This window comes from Mustela lutreola, chromosome 2 (assembly GCF_030435805.1).
Source record: "Mustela lutreola isolate mMusLut2 chromosome 2, mMusLut2.pri, whole genome shotgun sequence".
Lineage (NCBI taxonomy): Eukaryota > Metazoa > Chordata > Mammalia > Carnivora > Mustelidae > Mustela > Mustela lutreola.
Window position 1 is genome coordinate 50,221,543 of NC_081291.1, and position 23,718 is coordinate 50,245,260.

A 23,718-nucleotide genomic window follows, 5' to 3' on the forward strand; every position below is an offset into this window, starting at 1 on the left:
ACCCACTAAAAGCTCTAAATGATATGCACAATGTTAAAAGGGCTCTTTTTCTAGACTCTTCTTCCTAAGCTCCTCTCTGCTCCAGATGAGTCAATGTGATCTCGCTACCTCACAAACATTTCCCATTTGCTCATGACTTTGCACCAGGATACCCTTTCAATCTCTTGGAATGTCTCTCATCCTTCACTGTAATATTAAGCACCTCCCCACATTCTTATCCACTCCAACCTCTTGGCACTGTTTCACCAATATTTCAACCGTTTGGGCATAATGAATGAATTTCCCTAATGCATTAAAGTACCTATATCTGGTTCTGTGCAGAGCAGGTCAACACAGAATCACAAGAGCCCATTGCTATAATTTTTCATATACCATGAGGCAAGTATACTGTGAGGCAGTGATGCAACACAGTAACATAGTTTGAAATTAGCCAGCTTGGTGATATTTACACCACGGAAATTGATAAATGCTACAAATTCCCCACCCCTCCACCATCACACAAAATAGTGGCAGTTGATAAATATGTAACAACATGCCATTGGTTACAGACAACAAGCTTAAGAACTTTGCAGTCTAACTGCCTGTGTGTGAACCACTTAGTAGCTATGTGACTGTATGCAAGTTATTAAAATCACTCTACACTTCAGTGTCCTTATATTTCCAGTGGAGATAACAAAAGAGTCAGGATGACAGGGTAGAAGTGAAGACAAATATCAAATATCCATGCAGTGTGGTAGGTAGGGTATAGCACACAGTGTATCATTCCCTAAGTGTCAACTGTTATTAGTGTTACCATCATCATTATTACCTTTTAGTGGGGAGCAAGAGAGGAACAGATACTGAAAACTACAGTCAATGTTACTTGTTTATATCATAGTCAGTTGACTGATATATCTTAAAAAAGAAAATTTAGCCAACATCAATTCAATAAAATCCCAAGATATTTTTCAGGAGTGGAAGCTCAATTTGCTATACTTTAAGAGGATGGGGAAATCATATTCAAAACTTACATCAAGCTACCAGTACCACCATGCACTAGCTGTGTGACATTTACAAGGATAATCTTTGAGACTCAGATTTCTCATCTGTAAAATGATAAAAATACTTACAGCATTAATGAGAGTGTTTTGTATGTTACATTAAAAAGGTGGCTGGCATAGTGCCTGGCCCACTGCAGGTACCTGATCCTGGTAAATTTCTTTCCTTTTCTTACCTCTCCCAAAGGAAAATAAGAAAGTCTATACATCAGGTAAGCTTTGTGAACTTTTCATAAGCCTGCACCCTTTGTTATTTGTCCTTAGGTCCTGATTTCAACTAGATTTGCTTTTTATGACCAAGAGGTAAAATCTGAAAGAAATATGACCATTATTATTAATGACCGAGATGTCAGAGAGAAAGACAGATACCCCTAATAAGAGAAAATCACCAAGTCCAGAGGCTAAGCTAGCTTGGAGGAAATGATGATGAATTTGGTTTCAGACATATTGTGTTTGAGTTAAGAGAGTCCTATGATCTAGGCAATTGGAAGTATAGGGAGGAATCGAGGAGATGAACCAGAGGTGAAAATGCAGATTTCTGGCCATCAAAAAATAGTTAATACCAGTGGGGAGGAAGAAGTTGCAAGATGAAATGACAATGGAGAACTGCAGAGGACAGACACTGTGGTGACTGAAACATCTACATCTGCCCTAGAAAGAAGAGGACAGTAGAGGAGAAACTGCTAAAGGAAAAACCAAAGGCACATGTATGGAGCTAGGAGAGACCCTTCATGGGAAGAACGGATAGAGCAGAGGTCTGAGCCTGTCTGCAGGTACATGCCTGTGGATCTACTGATTTAAAATATCTAAGAATGGAAAAAAAAAAAAAAAAAACCCACACACACACAAAAAAAACCAAAACTAAGAATCAGGCTCTAATACCAAGAATTTTAAAATAGGAATGGGCTAGATTTTTCTAGAAAGGGTCAAATATTCTATATTTTAGGTTTTGCAGGTTATGTGATTTCTGTCATGACAACCTGAACTCTGCAATTATAGTTCAAAAACAGCCATAAATAAAACAAAAATACATAAACGAAGGACTGTGTGCCCATGTTCCAGTAAAACTTCATTTACCAAAAAGAAAAAAGAAAAAAAAAAAAAAAGGCAGCCCTCTGGATTTGAACCAAGGACTCTAGTTTACCAACCCCAGTTTTGAAAACTTGAGAGTCATTAAAATCGAAAAATTCTAAGAAGTCAGGAGCTGCTTCTGTTTGGCTTTCCACATTTTCCCAATTGCCTAACCTGGGACCTGACAAAACTCAATATGTACTTTTAAATTCAGAGTTTACTGAATGGAGGACTGTTCTGAAGGACATTTACTCTGTAGTGAAGGACCAAAAGAGCTTTCTATCAAGAGCCGGGCCCACATGGCTTTTGTCACTGGCTCCAAAGCCATGAGTTACAAGAATGAAGATGAGAAGCTAGAATTACAGATTCAGCCAGTAGAGATTTGTGGAGGGACAAGAGGAGTTTTCTGGCAACTCTGCAAAAACATCAAGTAGGCAATTACCCATTTCAAGATGCTTTATAGGGCCCCAGGACCCAAACATATTAAAGCCCCAGAGATACCACAGTCACAGTGCTGTCCGAAGGTCCCAAATCCTGGAATCAGAGTATCTTCCCTGTTTAAAAAACCTTTGGGGCTGCCCTCTCCCCAGTCACTACTGTGCTCAGAATATGGCATTTCTGTCACATCTCAACAAGACACACAGAGGTATTAACCACTCAGCAAAAACCAAACTCTTCAGAGAGATCTAATATATACACTGCTCTTGCGCTACTAACCAAATAAAAAATGTCAGGACAACATGCAACTTATTCTAGAGAGAATATAGTGTTTCCACAGGAGAAAATGATCTTGGTCCATAATGGGTTCCACTCTTCTCCCTCCTGAGGGAGGAGTGTCTTTGGGAAACTCTAGGCCCTAGGTTGAACAACTAATATTCCTGCCTTTATTTAGATTCTGACCAGTTGGATTACTGATTGATTTAAGCTCATAATAGTGAAGTTTCATGTGTTTTGCAATTTGCCAGCCCCTAGTCCTCCCTTTCAGGTTTATTGCTATTAAATTCTCCACTTGAAGACATTCCCTTTGAAGAGTTCATGCGCCTGTCCTTTGCCAAGCTTTTCTGAAGGGCAGCTAAGCTTTCTCCTGGATCTGAGAATTCACTATTCTATCACCCTTGCAAGTAGTTCTTGCTCACCTGCATAACATAAGGTGCCCCCTCCCTTGTGCCCCCTGACAAGCTGAGATAAACAAGAGATTTTAGCACCTGTGCCCTTGATCGCTCTCTGATCACTTTCACTTCCCTGCTGAATTCTCCTTACTGGGCAACAGAGAATCTCTGGACTCTATTAGTGATCAAAAGACCATGTGTTAGTCATTTTTATGCCCCAGGACCTGGCACATTTTGCTGACTAAACCACCATGGTCCCTAGGTTCCTTTCCTCTGGGCCCAATACACAACCTCCTCTAATCTCCAGTCTCAACAGTGCTTGCAAAGAAAAGCCATCACAATCTAAATAAGAAAGAAAAAAAAATACCTCTTAATATTCCCAGGAAACTTAAGTTCCCCATAAGTAGGCAAACCCCCAAATTAGAAGTCCTAACAATCTCCAAGATGAGGCCAAGTTTCTTTTCCTTCTAACCTTACATTCTCTTCTCTGTTCCACAGTAAGTCATTTCAGCCCCTTGCTCCATTTGAGGCTTTTACATGTAGTTTATTGAAAGAAAGAAGTTTGTTGGTTTGATGGATGGATGCATGGACAGATGGATGGGCAAACAAAGTGGGGAAACAAAGGAAAAAAATGAGTCAGCCTATTCCTCTCAGTTCTTTTTTCTTTGAGAGCCACCATTTACATTAGCATAGTAAAAGTTTTACTAGGTCCTGCAGCAAAGCTCTCTATTAAAGCAAGTGAACTCAACACTTGTCCAACTCACGTGCCCTTACAAACTATCCTTTGTATAACTTTTTGTCAATTCCTTGGAACTAATGTTCATGGGGTAGATTTTAGAAATGGCTGATTTCTGGATATTTTTGCATGTTCATGGCAACTGTGTCTCCTTTGTTCTATTAGGAAAGAAATTAGGAGAGGAAAAGCATTATGAAACAGCATGTAATAAAAACAAAGTGTGGTTGTTGTTGGTTGTTTTGTTGTTGTTGTTTTTTTAAGATTTTATTTATTTTTTTGACACAGAGAGAGCAAGTGAGCACATGCAAATAAGCAGGGGAAATGGAAAGCAGGGGAGAAGCAGGTTCCCTGCTGAGCAAGGAAACCAAGGGGCTGGATCCCAGGACCATGGGATCATGACCTGAGCCAAAGGCAGCCACCTAACTGACTGAGCCACGCAGATATCCCCAAAAGAGTGTTGTTTAAAAAAAGATGCATAGTGTATCAACTCTATAGCAGTGTGGTAACAAAGAAGCAACAAGTGCCTTCCCAGCCCCCTGAAAAGTGTGGATACAGGCCCTGGAGTTCTGATGGAAATCAAGTCCCCATTCAGAAACTGCTTCTTCAGAATTTCAGGACCCACTTAGGAGTCCTGGGGTGCTTGTTAGTCCTGGAAACACCTATATCTTGTTCTGACATTGTGGTCTTGTTTTGTCTTTCAAGCAAACTAAGTACTAATTGGTTTTTCAAATGTTAATCAATACACAACTTTATTTTTCCCCAACAATTCAAACTAAGTACAGTGTGAAAATTGCAGCCCAATTGCTTTTGTGCAACTGGGGAGAAATCAATCTCGGGCTCTTTCCACAATAAGCAGGTGTTTATATGCCTTGATTAGCCTTAGTCTCCCCTCTTGCCAAAGTCCATGTTTACTTCTGCATCGCTGCTTCATTGTCCACCAGAGTTAAGGACTTGGGTCTCACTGTTTTCAAAATACTGTCAACCTGGCAAAGAGATGTTCCCACTATAAATCGTTCTTACTGAAAAGCAACATCAATGTACTGCATCCCTAAGAAATCCATAAACAAGTTCAAAACCTGAAATGAGACTGAGATGTCAGGGAGCTAGACAGTTCTAGGAATGGGTTCATACAACTCTCTGTGGAGCACAGGATCAATTGAAAAGGCCAGAGTCTCAATAGATAATATTCAGTGATTTGTGTTAACGACAAGGTGTCTTGTATAGGTAAGTCAAATCAGCAGCAATTCAATTTGTGAATCATGTGTCTGTATTTCAGTTTGACATTACAGCTTTGAGGAGATATGATAGCTGTTTCCAAACATTTGAAGTAGTATTATGGGAGATAAGGTATTTTGAATATGTCACTTTTCTTCTCATTAACCTGCGATGTGCAGGAAAAATTTGCCCAAGAAAGTACCTAAATTATTTTTTATTCTAATATTGACAGCTTTAACTTGAGTTCAGATTTCAATCACTTATCCCGACTGCCTCCTTAGGGTCCTAAAGAAGGAGCTCATCCACAAGAATGGTGTTGTAGATATATACATATATACACATAGATATATGTATATATTTATATTTATGTTTATAAAATATAAATATATAAAAAATAAACCAAACACTAACATTCTTGTCAGTATTTGGCTTTATTTTCCTGCTGGTCTCATTTAAACAGATTAATTCAATAGCAGTAATTCAGGAATATCAACCATAAAGCACATTGCTTTACTAATGCCAAATACAGAACTCTGCCTTCTACTTGACCACGTATTTGAAACACAAAATCACAAATATTCATTTTATGCAAATACACCTGAAGTCATGTCTTTTAAGATGTAAGCTATTGCTCAAGGATGAATTGTAGTAAGTATTGGTAGTCATCAGACTGATCTGCTAATTTCGACCCAAGTCAAGGCCAAGGAAATGCCATTAATGTCACCATCTTTCTTACTTCATTATACCAAAAATTATTAATAGCTTAAAAATAAAGAGGCCCCAACAACCCATACAATGTCAGAGTTTCCAGAATCTGCCCTCAACCAATCCTTTGAGTCCTAAATCCCACAATTTACAGTTTTACTTCATGTTGTAAACACATGGTGCCACATTTGCTTCTGGTAAGTGAGCACAAACATTCCCATCAGCTGGCCCTGCTTTTCCTCCAGGGCCAAACTGATCCACATCCACACTAATGTAAGCTCCACGAGAACAGCAATTGGTTGCTAGTCTCCTGCCCTGGTTCTAGCATTTGTACCAATGCCCAGCACCTAGAAGATGCTCTATACACCTACTAGATATCAGAAAAGATCTCTCTTATATATATAATATATATTGAACCACAAGTCCATAGATAACAGGCACCATAGTAATAGGCACCGGCACTATTACACTATAAACTATAGGTGTTACCATTATCATGTTGTTAGGTGTGAATGTCGGATGGGCATGAAACAGTTATAGTAAATCACTATCACCAGATAGGATGACAACTAGTATGTCTCACGCTTCTTGGTGCTTTACCCTGGGGGAGGGGAAGGCGAACATATTTGAAGCCCAGATCCAATCTCAACTTACTCTTTCCACCACAATAAACAGGCCCATAACTATTCCCTTGGCGTGTGTGTCTTGCACTCACGTATTGCCTCAGAAATTGAATAAGAAGCCATTTCCACAAAATATACGCCTAGCAGTGGGTATTTCACAGTGTACAACTGGAAAAAAAACGAACTCTGTCTAGCAATACAGTTAATCAGAGTATATGCTTAAAATGTGCTTTAGGCAACTCAATAAACAGATTAAGAAAGGAGGCTTACAATTCAAGAATGTGACATCTGAATGCCTACAAAAGAGGGTAAGAATGGTGTAATGTAACAGTAGAGGAATAGTGGCATGTTAAAAATAGAAGACAAAGAAAATTTAATCCAGTCCTGACTCCCACTAGTCAATGCCAAAGGTTTTCATTACCTCTTACTGAGGAGGCAATTGTAAATGTTTCATTTTCTGCATGGATAAATAATTATCGTGTTGCATAATGTATCACATGCACTTGACTCCCTAGTAAGGATTCAGCCATTTGCAACTAGTCCTTTTATTATATTTATAGAGTTCCACAGTTAACTAGGTAAACTCCTAATTTGATCATTAGAATCCAAATTCTGGTGCTTGCAATGTGAAAATAATTTGTACCCCTCACATAACACGCTTATGAATAAAAGCAAAAGTCTCATTATAAGAAGAATGTACTGTTCCAAGGGGATGGGGGGGTTGTACATATGGTGGGGGTGGGTGATGAATGTTTGGGCAGCTCAAACAATTCTTTTAAGTGTCCAGAATACAGACTGCCCACTAAAAAGCAAGCATTTGATTCATTTCAGAACCAGCACAGTGGCTTGCAAACTATATGTATGTAGGTATGTATGTATGTATGTATGTGTGTATATGTACACATACATACATATATACCTGAGCCGAAGACAGCCACCTAACTGACTGAGCTACACAGGCGCCCCCTAAAAAGTGTTGTTTAAAAAAAGATGCACAGTATGCATACAAACCATATATATATATACTATATATACATTATATACAAATATATATATGATATATATATATAATATATGTATAATTATTACATATTTACATACACAACTTGTATTCAGGCTCAAGGAAGGAATATAATTCTGCACCACTGCACCAGGGAAGAGGCCAGTTAATATTGCCTACTGCGTGTCACTTGGCATACACAAAGCCACATCAGTATAAAAAATTAAAGACATGTTGGAGTGTCAAGAATTAAATTTCAAAGTGTAGGCTGAAAGGCTATTATTAGAAAATCACGGACGGCCCCCTCTTCTCAAGCGGAATCCACAGGTGATCTTTCTGTCTTAGACCCATCACTGAATGTTCATGACTGTGGGCCCTGAGGAACGCAGGCGGACGGATACCGACAGTGCAGCGCTGCATTACCGACTCGACAGACACGTGTCTTAGTCACCCAGTGTTTCACATCCCACTGCTTAGTTCAACCAGATTTGCCCGGGACCTGGCACTGCCTTGGAAGGGTCTTCATGTCGTTAGGTAGATCATCCTGATCTATTGCTTTCTAGGTTTTCACCGTTTTTTAGGTCATGGAAAGAAAACTTGTTTTCCCTTTGAAATTCATTATTATTTGTATTACTCTTCCAGGACTACCATAACAGAGTATCACAGATTGGGTCACTTAAACATGAGAAATTTATTTTCTGATGGTTTTGGAGCCTGAAAGTCCTAGACCAAGGTTTTGGCAGGTTAGTTTCTGATGAGATCTTCTCCTGGTTTCTAAAAAGCTGCTTTTTTGCTGTGCCCTCACGTGGCCTTTTCTCTGTGTGTACCCACTCCTGGTGTCTTCTCTTCTTATAGAGACGCCAGTCCAATTGGATTAGAACCCCACCATAATAAACTCATTTAAACCCATTTGTTTTCTGAAGGCACTGTCTCCACATAGAGCCACACGGAGGATTAGGATTTCAACATACAGATTTGGTGGTTGGCGGGGAGGGGAACAAAACCCAATCCATAATACACTTTGTGGAAACTGTAACGTTAGTGATCATGTGGAGTAAGGTTTCTATCACACACTGATTGTTTAGTTGTGCTTTTTATAAAAATGCTTTCAAGAGTAATATTGACCATTTTAAACAAGAAATGCAGCCTGAATCTTAATGCATCCTAACAGACACTGGAACAAGGATTTGGGATACTTGTGGCACAGGGCCATGGCAGGTAGTCAGGATGGTTGGGAGGAGGACCACGGGTGGTAACAGTACAGAAACATTTCAATATACTAAAAGCTAGTGTGCTTCCTCAGGTCCAGAGGGCTTTGTTATCCCCCCCCCTTTTTTTTAAGCTGATAATCTTTCTCTTATTTTCTCACTAATATAATTGAACCTATTAAAGAGCCAAATTATGATCATATAATTAGAAAGCAGTCTTATGTATGTGTGTGTGTGTGTGTGTGTGTATATATATATATACACACATGTATTTTATAGGTAATATATATTTTGCACTCTGGAGCTGCTATGGCATGTTTCTTTCCTTCTGCCACTTTCCCATCAAAAGGAGAAAAGTCTACAATTAATCTTGATATCACAAATGAAGCAACAGAAACAACATGAGACCCAATAGAACATTCACCTTGTGTCAGCAGGTTCCAATACGGTCTTTTGATTTTGAGGTTATCATCTGTGTTCTGATATACTTTGTATTTTGGGTGAGACCAACCTTAATGTCTCTTCATCTCTACTGTATCTTTGAACAATTGTGATGAGGTCACATTTCCCTGAGTAGAGTGCTTTATAAACCCAGGGAGCAACTGCATCTCAGTGCCGAGGTGATGACACTGTCCCACATCCTAACTAGTCCTGCTTGACTACACTACTGTTAAGTTTTCATGCTGCATCCTATGACCCTACGTGTCTTTAGCACTGGACACCTGAAACCCCTGGGAATATGCTATTGAGAGATGCTAAGCTGAGATGCTAAGCGGACTATACCTGAATTGTTTTTCTTTTTTAAGATTTTATTTATTTATTTAACAGACAGAGATTACAAGTAGGCAGAGAGGCAGGCAGAGAGGGGGTGGGAAACAGGCTCCCTGCTAAGCATAGAGCCTGATGCGGAGCTTGATTTCTCATTTCTTAAGCCATGGCAGTAAGTGGGATAAATAAGTTTCTTGCTCCTGTGGGGTTCAAATTCTAGTGGTGTTTCTATTCTCAGACATATTACTAAGTCCCAGTGCACTTCAGATGTAAATGAAATGAAGACTTGCAGGTCTTCTCACTGAGATTACATAAATACTCTCCACAGTCTATTTTTATATTTGTATTTTTGTGTTTAGACCGTTAATTGGATCCATTTTTTCCAGCTAACTTATACAGTGTGAGAAAGAGACTGTAATTGTATTTAGTTAGCGAGGTCATCTGGGACTGGTATATTGATGGTGTTCCAGGTGATCAATGAAATATTCACAGTCCCCTTTCCCCCTTCTGAATATGGAGCTGTGTTCATCAGAGTCTAAGCAGGAAAACAAAACCTGCAAAAGGTTACCAAAGAGAACTAAAAGTAGGGAATTAGCTGTAATGAGGTCTAAAAGAGGAAAAACAACAAGAACAACAACAACTGGAAAGGGGTTGCAATTTAGAGAAAAGTATCTGTAGGAAGCTCCTACCCCCCCTAGAACTGGATGGGCCAAGGAAGGAGGCAGTGTTAGAGGAGCTCAAAGGATGATGCCTCCAGCAGCAACACTGGAGCTTTCTGGAAGGCACCTACCCTAAGCAGGGAGAGACAGGAAAAAAAATGCTCTGGCTCCCCCCCCCACCACCACCACTTTCTTGTCCTCCAACATCCTGGGAATGCCTATCTTTTCTGAGTTAGCAACATAGTTGGAAATGTAGCTTCAAAGGTCAGGCCTCCAGTAAGGAAGAGAGAGGAATCAGCAAGCAAAGGACCTGAAGGGGGAATAAACAAACAAAGAAACAAACAAAAACAGAAAAAACAAGCAAATGACCAGAATGGGAACCAAATGAAAATTAAGACAAAGGAGACTGACAGAAATCAGAATATTAAATTTATTGCTGAGAAAGCTCTTTGGAAACTATGACTTGAGTCTGTGGGCAAACCTGTTCCCTATAATTGCCCTGAATTAGGTGGATTTACCTACTCTGTACTGGGCTGTGAGCTAGAAAGCCAAAGGTCACCCCTCAGAGGTGGGCGGCTCATTTTGTTGATGAAGTATACATTAGTCAGAAAGATATGGGTCATATAGTTCTTTTCTAATGCATGGAAATTAATTCACAATCTTTGCCAATAACACAGAAATCACCTCTGGGAAATTGCAAGTGTAAAAAGACTAGACTTTCAATCACAGGTTATGATGTCTGTCAAATCAAGGCAAAGTGCAACCAAAAGCTTTTCTTTAGAAATAAGAGAAAATTATATGATAATTTTTAAAAGATTTGTTTGACTTTTTGTTTCTATGGTAACTGTAGGGAGATGTTCAGAAGCAACCAATTTCTTGAGAGTGTACTAGAGAATGACATTTAATAGAGAAAGGAAAGAGGGCCAAGGATTTGTATAATAAGCACAAACTCCAGGATGCTTAAGTGGGAAGTAAAATGATAAAAGAATAAGCTGGTAGAGGTCTGGAGAATGCATGGGGGTGGGGGTGGGGATGGAGGGCAGGGGATTTATCAGTGCAACAAGAATCATGAGGTCAGAAATGACAAGGTTTAAAATGGCAGTGGTAGCTCAAGGAAGGTTTGGTTCCTCGGACTTCTCATGGAGCCATGTGTCCTTCATGGATCTTGGATCTTCCACTCACCATTCACATTTTCTATTTACTCTGGGATCCCATAGCATTCATACTACTGCTCTCCACTCTCCAAGCCCATGCCAGATAGTCATACCATTGCTTTCCAGAGAGCCAAGACATGGCCTCACCATGCCTCTCCATAGAGCAGTCCAGAAGCTATTCTCATTCATTCATATCAGCAACTTTCTAGTAAAATAAACTTTGTTCCTCTGCTGACACTCAGGGGTACCTTCTTCCTCAAATGATGACTTAGTTTCACCTATTCCAGCGTTCAGTTTCTTCTTATAAAAACTGGGTATGCTAATAACTACCATAATAAAAACTGTAGTTGTTAAAGTCTTAACTGAAGTTAAAGGATGCCCTTTATGCCAGGCCAACCAAGTAGTAGACATTCAAAAAATAGCTATTATCACTATTATTAGTGCTGCAGTCTGTTGGACATGGGAAGTCAATACATGCTGGCACCTTTGCTCTTCCCATTTTTTTTTTTTTTTACCTGATCTGCTTTCTCCTCCCCTCAAAGTTAAGTTCAAACCTACCTTCTTCTATCTAATTGGCTCCCCCCTACCCCAATCAGTATCATGATGGATCTGTTTACATGCACGCATCTTAGACCAGCTGGGAAATCACCAGAAGTTTGGTTTTGTGACTTGTCTCTGTATCCCAGCTTACTTGCAATTAGTAAATGCTCAATAAACTGTTTAACTGGAGAGAACCTGGATTTCCTTGGTGAGTGAATTCCTAGCACAGAATCTCAAAACTGTTATTCTTTATGTATAAGGGTGTGGTCCTTGGAAACAAGAAGAAAAATTTCATGAGCAAGGCGGTCTTCTATTTATGTTGCTATAAGAATAGAAGCCTTCTATGGAATAGAAATGTTGAAAGGATTTTACAAAATAACAATGTATACATGTTTACCACTGAGCAAGGGACCATTAAGCACTCAGGAAGCATTAGCTATTTGAGCTTAATTAGAATCTCTATTCTAGCAGGGAGGAGTCAAGATGGCAGAGAAGTAGCAGGCTGAGACTACTTCAGCTAGCAGGAGATCAGCTATATAGCTTATCTTAAGATTGCAAACACCTACAAATCCATTGGCAGATCGAAGAGAAGAAGAACAGCAATTCTAGAAACAGAAAATCAACCACTTTCTGAAAGGTAGGACTGGCAGAGAAGTGAATCCAAAGTGACAGGAAGATAGACCCCAGGGGAAGGGGCTGGCTCCCGGCAAGCGGCGGAGCAACAGAGCACAAAATCAGGACTTTTAAAAGTCTGTTCTGCTGAGGGACATCACTCCAGAGGCTAAACCGGGGTGAAGCCCACACAAGGTGAGCATGGCCTCAGGTCCCGCAGGGTCACAGAAGGATGGGGGAGTCTGAGTTCACAGAGCTTACAGGTATTAGAACGAGGAAGCCAGCTGCAGAGACAGAGCCAACAGTGAGCTCAGAGCTCGGGGTTACCTTGAACGGTTTGCAGGCTCGGTGAGCTCGGAGCGTGGCCGGAAGTCAGGCAGATGGGAGTAACTGGGCGCTGTTCTCTGCGGGTGCACTGAGGAGTGGGGCCCTGAGTTCTCAGTTCCTCAGGGCGAGAGACCAGGAGGCCGCCATTTGTATTCCCGTCCTCCAGAACTCTATGGAAAGCATTCAGGGAACAAAAGCTCCTGAGAGCAAACCCGAGTGGATTACTCAGCCCGGCCCTTGGTAAGGGTGGTGCAATTCTGCCTGGGGCAAAGACACTTGAGAATCACTACAACAGGCCCCTCCCCCAGAAGATCAACAAGAAATCCAGCCAGGACAAAGTTCACCTACCAAGGAGTGCAGTTTCAACACCAAGGAGAGCAGCGGAATTCCAGAGGAGGAGAAAGCAAAGCACAGAACTCATAGCTTTCTCCCTATGATTCTTTAGTCTTGCAGTTAATTAATTTTTTTTTTCTTTTTCAATTTTTTGCTCTTCTCCTGCTGAAATTTTTTTTAACTTTTACCCTTTTCTTTTTTAATATTTTTAACTAGTTTACCTAATATATATATATATTTTCTTTTTTATACTTTATTCATATTCTTTTTTAATTTTTTTTCTTTTTTTTGTTTTGTTTTGTTTTGTTTTTCTTTCTTTCTTTCTGAACCTCTTTTTATCCCCTTTCTCCCCCCTCACGATTTGGGATCTCTTCTGATTTGGATAAAGCATATTTTCCTGGGGTTCTTGCAACCCTTTTAGTATCTTACTTGCTCCTTCATATACTCTTATCTGGACAAAATGACAAGACGGAAAAATTCAACACAAAAAAAAGTAAAAGAGGCAGTACCGAAGGCTAGGGACCTAATCAATACAGACATTGGTAATATGTCAGATCTAGAGTTCAGAATGACGATTCTCAAGGTTCTACCCAGGCTCAAAAAAGGCATGGAAGATATTAGAGAAACCCTCTCGGGAGATATAAAAGCCCTTTCTAGAGTAATCAAAGAACTAAAATCTAACCAAGTTGAAATAAAAAAAAAGCTATTAATGAGGTGCAATAAAAAATGGAGGCTCTCACTGCTAGGATAAATGAGGCAGAAGAAAGAATTAGTGATATAGAAGACCAAATGACAGAGAATAAAGAAGCTGAGCAAAAGAGGGACAAACAGCTACTGGACCATGAGGGGAGAATTTGAGAGACAAGTGACACCATAAGACGAAACAACATTAGAATAATTGGGATTCCAGAAGAAGAAGAAAGAGAGAGGGGAGCAGAAGGTATACTGGAGAGAATTATTGGGGAGAATTTCCCCAATATGGCAAAGGGAACGAGCATCAAAATTCAGGAGGTTCAGAGAACGCCCCTCAAAATCAATAAGAATAGGCCCACACCCCGTCACGTAATGCTAAAATTTACAAGTCTTAGTGACAAAGAGAAAATCTTGAAAGCAACCCGGGAAAAGAAGTCTGTAACGTACAATGGTAAAAATATTATATTGGATGCAGACTTATCCACAGAGACCTGGCAGTCCAGAAAGAGCTGGCATGATATATTCAGAGCACTAAATGAGAAAAACATGCAGCCAAGAATACTATATCCAGCTAGGCTATCATTGAAAATAGAAGGAGAGATTAAAAGCTTCCAGGACAAACAAAAACTGAAAGAATTTGTAAACACCAAACCAGCTCTACAGGAAATATTAAAAGGGATCCTCTAAGCAAAGAGAGAGGCTACAAGTGGTAGATCAGAAAAAAAACAGAGAAAGTAACAGTCACCTTACAGGCAATACAATGGCACTAAATTCATATCTCTCAAGAGTTACCCTGAATGTTAATGAGCTAAATGCCCCAATCAAAAGGCACAGGATATCAGAATGGATAAAAAAACAAAACCCATCTATATGTTGCCTCCAAGAAACTCATTTTAAACCCAAAGACACCTCCAGATTTAAAGTGAGGGGATGGAAAAGAAGTTACCATGCTAATGGACATCAGAAGAAAGCAGGGGTGGCAATCCTTATATCAGATCAATTAGATTTTAAGCCAAAGACTATAATAAGAGATGAGGAAGGACATTATATCATACTCAAAGGGTCTGTCCAACAAGAAGATCTAACAATTTTAAATGTCTATGCCGCCAACGGGGGAGCACACAACTACATAAATCAATTAATAATAAAATCAGAGACACATCAACAATAATATAATGATAGTAGGGGACGATAACACTCCCTTCAAGGAAATGGACAGATCATCCAAGCAAAAGATCAACAAGGAAATAAAGGCCTTAATTGACACACTGAACCAGATGGACATCACAGATATGTTCAGAACATTTCATCCCAAAGCAACAGAATACACATTCTTCTCTAGTGCAAAAAGAACATTCTCCAGAATAGATCACATCCTCGGTCCTAAATCAGGACTCAACCGGTATCAAAAGATTGGGATCATTCCCTGCATATTTTCAGACCACAATGCTCTGAAGCTACAACTCAATCACAATAGGAAGTTTGGAAAGAACCCAAATACATGGAGAGTAAACAGCATCCTTCTAAAGAATGAATGGGTCAACCAGGAAATTAAAGAAGAATTGAAAAAAAATTATGGAAACAAATGATAATGAAAACACAACAGTTCAAAATCTGTGGGACACAACAAAGGCAGTCCTGAGAGGAAAATATATAGCGGTACAAGTCTTTCTCAAGAAACAAGAAAGGTCTCAGGTACACAACCTAACCCTACACCTAAAGGAGCTGGAGAAAAAACAAGAAAGAAACCCTAAACCCAGCAGGAGAAGAAAAATCAGAAAGATCAGAGCAGAAATCAATGAAGTAGAAACCAAAAAAACAATAGAACAAATCAACGAAACGAGGAGCTGGTTCTTTGAAAGAATTAATAAGATTGATAAACCCCTGGCCAGACTTAGCAAAAAGAAAAGAGAAAGGACACAAATAAATAAAATCATGAATGAAAGAGGAGACATCACAACTAACACCAAAGAAATACAAACTATTATAAGAACATACTATGAGCAACTCTACGCCAACAAATTTGACAATCTGGAAGAAATGGAGGCATTCCTAGAAACATATAAAATAACACAACTGAACCAGGAAGAAATAGAAAGCCTGAACAGAGCCATAACCAGTAAGGAGATTGAAACAGTCATTAAAAATCTCCAAACAAACAAAAGCCCAGGGCCAGACGGCTTCCCGGGGGAATTCTACCAAACAAATAAAGAAGAGTTAATTCCTATTCTCCTGAAACTGTTCCAAAAAATAGAAATGGAAGGAAAACTTCCAAACTCGTTTTATGAGGCCAGCATCACCTTGATCCCAAAACCAGACAAGGATCCCATCAAAAAAGAGAGCTATAGACCAATATCCTTGATGAACACGGATGCGAAAAATTCTCACCAAAATACTAGCTAATAGGATTCAACAGTACATTAAAAGGATTTTTCACCACGACCAAGTAGGATTTATTCCAGGGCTGCAAGTTTGGTTCAACATTCGCTAATCAATCAATGTGATACAACACATCAATAAAAGAAAGAACAAGAACCATATGATACTCTCCATAGATGCTGAAAAAGCATTGACAACAGCATCCCTTCCTAATCAAAACTCTTCAAAGTATAGGGATAGAGGGCACATACCTCAATATTATCAAAGCCATTTATGAAAAACCCACCACAAATATCATTCTCAAAACTGAAAGCTTTTCCACTAAGGTCAGGAACACAGCAGGGATATCCATCATCACCACTGCTATTCAACATAGTACTAGAAGTCCTAGCCTCAGCAATCAGACAACAAAAGGAAATCACAGGCATCCAAATTGGCAAAGAAGAAGTCAAACTATCACTCTTTGCAAATGATATGATACTATATGTGGAAAACCTAAAAGTCTCCACTCCAAAACTGCTAGAACTTGTACAGGAATTCAGTAAAGTAATCAATGCACAGAAATCAGTTGCATTTCTCTACACCAACAGCAAGACAGAAGAAAGAGATATTAAGGAGTCAATCCCATTTACAATTGCACCCAAAACCATAAGATACCTAGGAATAAACCTAACCAAAGAGGCAAAGAATCTATACTCAAAAAACTATAAAGTACTCATGAAAGAAATTGAGGAAGACACAAAGAAATAGAAAAATGTTCCATGCTCCTGGATTGGAAGAATAAATATTGTGAAAATGTCTCTGCTACCTAAAGCAATCTACACATTTAATGCAATTCCTATCAAAGTGCCATCCATCTTTTTCAAAGAAATGGAACAAATAATCCTAAAACTTATATGAAACCAGAAAAGACCTTGAATAGCCAAAGGAATATTGAAAAAGAAAGCCAAAGTTGGTAGCATTACAATTCTGGACTTCAAGCTCTATTACAAAGATGTCACCATCAATACAGCATGGTACTGGCACAACAACAGACACATAGATCAATGTACCAGAATAGAACACCCAGAAATAGACCCTCAACTCTATGGTCAACTAATTTTGACAAAGCAGGAAAGAATGTCCAATGGGAAAAAGACAGCCTCTTCAATAAATGGTGTTTGGAAAATTGGACAGCCACATGCAGAAAAATGAAATTGGACCATTTCCTTATACCACACATGAAAATAGACTCAAAATGGATGAAGAACGTCAATGTGAGAAAGGAATCCATCAAAATCCTTGAGGAGAACATAGGCAGCAACCTCAGCCGCAGCAACATCTTCCTAGGAACAACGCCAAAGGCAAGGGAAGCAAGGGAAAAAATGAACTATTGGGATTTCATCAAGATCAAAAGCTTTAGCACAGTTAACAAAATCAAAAGACAACTGACAGAATGGGAGAAGATATTTGCAAACAACATATCAGATAAAGGACTAGTGTCCAGAATCTATAAAGAACTTAGCAAACTCAACACCCAAAGAACAAATAATCCAATCAAGAAATGGGCAGAGGACATGAACAGACATTTCTGCAAAGAAGACATCCAGATGGCCAACAGACACATGAAAAAGTGCTCCATACCACCCGGCATCAGGGAAATACAAATCAAAACCACAATGAGATATCACCAGTCAGAATGGCTAAAATCAACAAGTCAGGAAATGACAGATGCTGGCGAGGATGCGGAGAAAGGGGAACCCTCCTACACTGTTGGTGGGAATGCAAGCTGGTGCAGCCACTCTGGAAAACAGCATGGAGGTTCCTCAAAATGTTGAAAATAGAACTGCCCTATGACCCAGCAATTGCACTACTGGGTATTTACCCTAAAGATACAAACGTAGTGATCCGAAGGGGCACGTGCACCCGAAAGTTTATAGCAGCAATGTCCACAATAACCAAACTATGGAAAGAACCTAGATGTCCATCAACAAATGAGTGGATAAAGAAGGTGTGGTATATATACACAATGGAATACTATGCAGCCATCAAAAGAAAAGAAATCTTGCAATTTGCGACAACTTGGATGGAACTAGAGCGTATCATGCTTGGCGAAATAAGTCAATCAAAGAAAGACAACTATCATATGATCTCCCTGATATGAGGAAGTGGTGATGCAACATGGGGGCTTTAGGGGGTAGGAGAAGAAGAAATGAAACAAGATGGGATTGGGAGGGAGACAAACCATAAGTGACTCTTAATCTCACAAAATAAACTGAGGGTTGCTGAGGGGAGGGGGGTTGGGAGGAGGGGGGTGGGGTTATGGACATTGGGGTGGGTATGTGCTTTGGTGAGTGCTGTGACGTGTGTAAACATGGTGATTCACAGACCTGTACCCCTGGGGATAAAAATGTATTACATGTTTATAAAAAATTAAAAAGAAATTAAAAAAAAAGAATTCTATTCTAGTTCCACTATCATAGAAGGGGCCAAAGTAAGACTCTTTTCCTACTAAATTCAGATGAGCTGCCTCTATTTCCTGAGGGGTAGAGAAGCATTCTTACAGCTTCAGGGAGACCAGATAAAAGTCCAGACTGGGGACACTGCTCCTTGCAGTTATCCTTCACAATAGAGCCACTCGACCAGAAAACTGCTAAGAGGAACTGTGACTGAAAGGTCTAGAAATCCAGATCTTGGAAAGCAAGAGTCTTCTCACACAATTTCCTATTCTCTTTGTTCCACTGAGTTTGCACATTTTTTTAAGTAAATCAAAACCAATCTATATTGAAGTTATTGGACTTTTTGTTCATTTATTTGTTTGTTTGTTTAAGGTTCTGCTCTGGAGATGCAGGTTGTTTTAAGATGACTATGTAAAGCAGCCTAAGACAGGATAGAATTCAACGAATCAGGGAAGAAATTTGACTGTGGCTCAAGTAAGTACATAGCAAGATAGATGAAAAAGTGGTAAGGATTGGTGATCAGTTGTTTTTGAAGCCTATTTGAAAATCAAGAAAATACAGCCCTATGTTTCCCAAAGGACAGCTCTAGATAAATTTTAGGTTGTTACCATATCCTTATACCACCTCTACTTCTTAATGTTTTTCTTGGAATCAATGCACTTAAAGTATTTATTTTGGAAAGGAATTTCATGCAGCTCCTGTAAATATGAAAAGAAGTATCACTTCTCATACAGAGAAGGCAACTGTGAAAAGAAATTCAGTGGAAACAAACCTATGTCATTAAATGGAGCAAAATTTAATGGGGCTCAGTGTCTCTGTTCAACAAGGATTAGCAAGTATTCACACAGGAACATTTTGACACTGAATCAAGACCATCTCCTTGATGGAGTGGGAAAGAATGAAAGAGAATTAAAAAGAGAATGACTTGCACTCCTGGGTATTTACCCCAAGGATAGAGTTGTCGTGAAAAGAAGGGCCATCTGTACCCCAATGTTTATAGCAGCAATGGCCACGGTCGCCAAACTGTGGAAAGAACCAAGATGCCCTTCAACGGACGAATGGATAAGGAAGATGTGGTCCATATACACTATGGAGTATTATGCCTCCATCAGAAAGGATGAATACCCAATTTTTGTAGCAACATGGACGGGACTGGAAGAGATTATGCTGAGTGAAATAAGTCAAGCAGAGAGAGTCAATTATTATATGGTTTCACTTATTTGTGGAGCATAACAAATATCATGGAGGACAAGGGGTGTTAGAGAGGAGAAGGGAATTGGGGTAAATTGGAAGGGAAGGTGAATCATGAGAGACTATGGACTCTGAAAAACAATCTGAGGGGTTTGAAGTGGCAGGGTGGGGAGAGGTCGGGGTACCAGGTGGTGAGTATTATAGAGGGCATGGATTGCATGGAGCACTGGGTGTGGTGAAAAAATAATAAATACTGTTTTTCTGAAAATAAATAAATTGAAAAAAAAAAAAAGAGAGAGAATGACTCTCCCAGCATGAAAGCCTCTAAACTCCTCTCAAGAATCACCAGTAAAAGTCCTGCCCTTTGGTGTCAGTGCAGCAGAAAGAGGAGGAAAAGGCACTGGGTCGTTATGCCACCTCCACCATTACTAATTCACAGTTCCACCTCATGCAGGAACTTTCTCTCTCTCTGGACAACAATTTATCTATAGGTGAAATAATGTGCAGTTATACTGATTCCCAATAAGCACAGGCAAAAACTTACGGTATTTATCATCTCTCAGTTTTAAGAAGATAAAATAAGTAGAAATGCAACACAGTGCTGAAAGATTTAGTTCTTATAGAGACTGAGCATCGATAGGGAGTCCTAGGCTTGTGTTTTTTTATGAACCGGCCTCCCACTGCTTGTGAGTCTAGGTCAAGCTTCTCATGGAGATCTGGAGAAATAAATGAACTGTGCTTTCATGTTTCTAACTTTGTTCTAGTGCCTGCTGGGTAAGTGATTTGGGGTGAGCAACCTCCCCTCCTGACATCCGTTTCTGTGAAATGGGAGAATAGTTCCTCTCTGGAGATAGTATCTACCTGGCAGCATTGCTGGGATGACTCAATAGGGCTGTGCACAGAACGCCCATTGGGAATGGCTCTGAGCTGCGGCTTCACCAACAGCAGCTCTCTCCTTCTGGATCTGCAAGTTTTCTCACTTCACACTCCTTTCAACTGAGGAATGTGCCCGGGGAAACAATGCCCTAGAAAATTCATGGCTGCAGAGTTGTCTTGGAAGGACCCGTGTTTTTCAGGTGCTCTCCAGACAAGCGAGGGAATTCCCAGCAGCCCACTTCGCTAGCCTCTGCTGCTGGGCGATTTCTCACACGTGTCAGTTTCTCCCCATCAGCATGTGCATGAGAGATTCTTGTCTGTGTACATGTGGTCAGTAGTTCAGGGGGACATGAAGGGCAGGCACAGGAACCCTGGCCCCTGCAGACTGTGTGATGTGAAATTGGCATGGCCTTTCCTTGTCCTCTTCTTTTTAGAAATGACCTTTCTTCTTCGCTCCTCATGTTCGCACAGAATCAGGTCTATGCAGAGACTTTGGAGTCAGGCCGAACTTGATTTTTCTTCACCTGCCTGCATATGAGTTTTCCTGTCCATAGAAGCAGGAGAGCTCCTGCCTTCCCTGGGTTCGGAATTGAAAGGAGAATCCTCTGCAGTGTCTGGCCTGGTCCTTCCTGACTCTGAGACTCTTCCTTCTCAGTTGTCCTATCACAGGAGCACAGGTTCTGGATCCTGGTGATTTTCCACATCCTGGCTCTTGACTTTCCCATCTAGACAGTCAGGTGGATCAGTGACAGAAGAAGCCATGCATCCCATGTTGTTATGTACTGGGTCTGTGATTCCCTTTTGAAATATTGCATGGACATCCTAATACCACCTGTGTATAAGTTAGTGTAGGTAACATACTCGATATAGCTAGAATTTTGATTAAGGACTTTTTTGAAATATTTTATTTATTTGAGAAAGAGAGAGAAAGCACCTGAGTAGGGGGTAAGGCAGAGGAACAGCAGACTCCCCGCTGAGCAGAGAGCCCTATGTCAGGCTAGATTCCCAGACCCTGAGATCATGACCTGAGCTGAAGTCAGACACTGAACTGGCTGAGCCACTCAAGCACCACCATCTCCCCCACCAGTTTTAAAAGAAAGAAAAAACCTAGATGAGATATTGGATAGCAGTAAGAATTCTGTTATCTGATCATCCAGGCTCAAGAATAAGCATGACATGGCTGGGAAAACAGACTTATCTTGTAGACACTGTGCTAAAAATTGCAGGAAAAAATCTTAATTTATTTTACCAATAATAATTCAATTCAGGTTTAAAATCCCAAAGGCAGCTCCCGAGGAAATGTTACATGTTAGACTTAAAAACAAGATAATAGTGATGTTCACTTAGTTATATATTACAAGGGCCCAGATTTTAATCACAGATGGTGTTTTCAATAGGTTTGGCATATAATTTCTCACTGATCACACATGTCAGCACAAACCAGTGGCCCCAAATTAATCTGGCCTATTTCTCTAAGGCACATCATTAAACAGAAGACTTGCCACCAAGACAAGATGGTCATACATGTGCACATAACACACATTCCCTCCCCCAGCTGAGTCTAGTCTCATGAGCTTCTCAAGGTAAAAACAGGCCTGTGGTTGGGTACAAAGCAGAGTAATATTTATTCAGGTTAAGGGATTTTATCTGCCACTCTATTTGAGATTACAGTTTTTATCAAGCCTTCTGGGAACTAAAATGGGTAATGATGAGTCTTGTTTGCAAAAGAAGATGAAACAGACACTTAGTCTTTGATATACATCAAAAGAGGAAGCACAGGATGGCTCTGGCTTCCTGAAGGAGAAGTAGAAAATAAACTCTGTCTTCTTAACACAGGACAGACCAAGCCCAAACAAAGTAATCTTTCTCTTTACTCCCAGAAACCTTTTCAGGGACACCCATCCACAACCTTCTACATACAATTACAGATGTATGAGCAACTGTGACAGGTGGGGAACTTCCTAGAATTTAAATGATGGGGGAGGATGATGTGCTAGGGGGCACATGTATTTAGCAGTCTTTTCTTTCTTTCCTTTTGAGAACCAAACACCCTTCTCCCCATACGATCATTTCTGATGGTGCCAACAGAGCGCTATGCACAACACACTGGAAACCACTAATCTTTTCCTGGTGGGTTAATAAACTGGACATGTGATTTCCTGGCCAATCATATCTCTGTCCCCTCCCGCAATGGCAATTGGCTCAAGGTCTGGGCAACAGAGCCAATAGACTTCTCCCATAGGTTTGATATGTAAATAATTTGAAGAAAGAAGTTGTGTGTAACTGTCTGGTTTAGTTACGCTACTGTAACAAACTCTATTTCGGTGTCTTTCAATGACCACCTTGCTCCAAATATGATGTTAATGAAGTGAAGAAACATAATTTTCCCACAGAGAGTACTACTACAAATCATATGGCCAAATATGATACCAATGGGTCAGGAAGTGTATAATCTTCCCACAGCAAATATTTTGAAGACATAATATGTGTAGATATAATACATATAACTTACTAATAGTATATATATATTATATGGTATATATTATTTTATATATTAATATTATATATATACATTTAGAATATATTGCTTATTACTACTATCTGCTGGGGATAATAAGCTACAAGAATATAAATACAGAACTTTCAGCAGCCAGGTTATTTATTCACTGAGAAAGAAACTATCAAATAGGGTTTTCTCATGGAGCAATTACAAATTACTGCACTCACCCAACCCCAGGAAAAACATATAATCCAGGTTTAGCCAATTAGGGTTGGTCATCCCCTTGGGAACAGTGATTGAACCCAATGGGTATATAACTCAAGTTGGGTCAACCCTGGGGTTGACTTAAAGAGATGAAGTTCCCTTTCCTATAAGATTTCTAAGCTGGAATACGTGATTTCCAAGGTGTTGGATTGCTTTCAATGTGCCATGTGAGAAAAGCCTGTCGTTACAAGTGAAACCAAATAGAGACCAGTGAGAGTGAGCAATAGGTAGAGAGAGAGACAGACACAAAGAGATATCAATCCATGCCCTGAGTATCTCC

General features: G+C 39.9%; 1 long non-coding RNA gene across 1 annotated transcript in view; it reads right to left on the reverse strand.

The window, feature by feature from the left end:
* Positions 1 to 13,062, reverse strand: part of LOC131824177 (uncharacterized) — a 253,679-nt gene extending 240,617 nt beyond the window's left edge. Inside the window, exon 1 of the long non-coding RNA XR_009350775.1 lies at positions 12,765 to 13,062. This is a non-coding gene — a long non-coding RNA (uncharacterized LOC131824177). The remainder of the gene's footprint in view (positions 1 to 12,764) is intronic.
* Between the last annotated feature and the right edge of the window lie 10,656 nt (positions 13,063 to 23,718).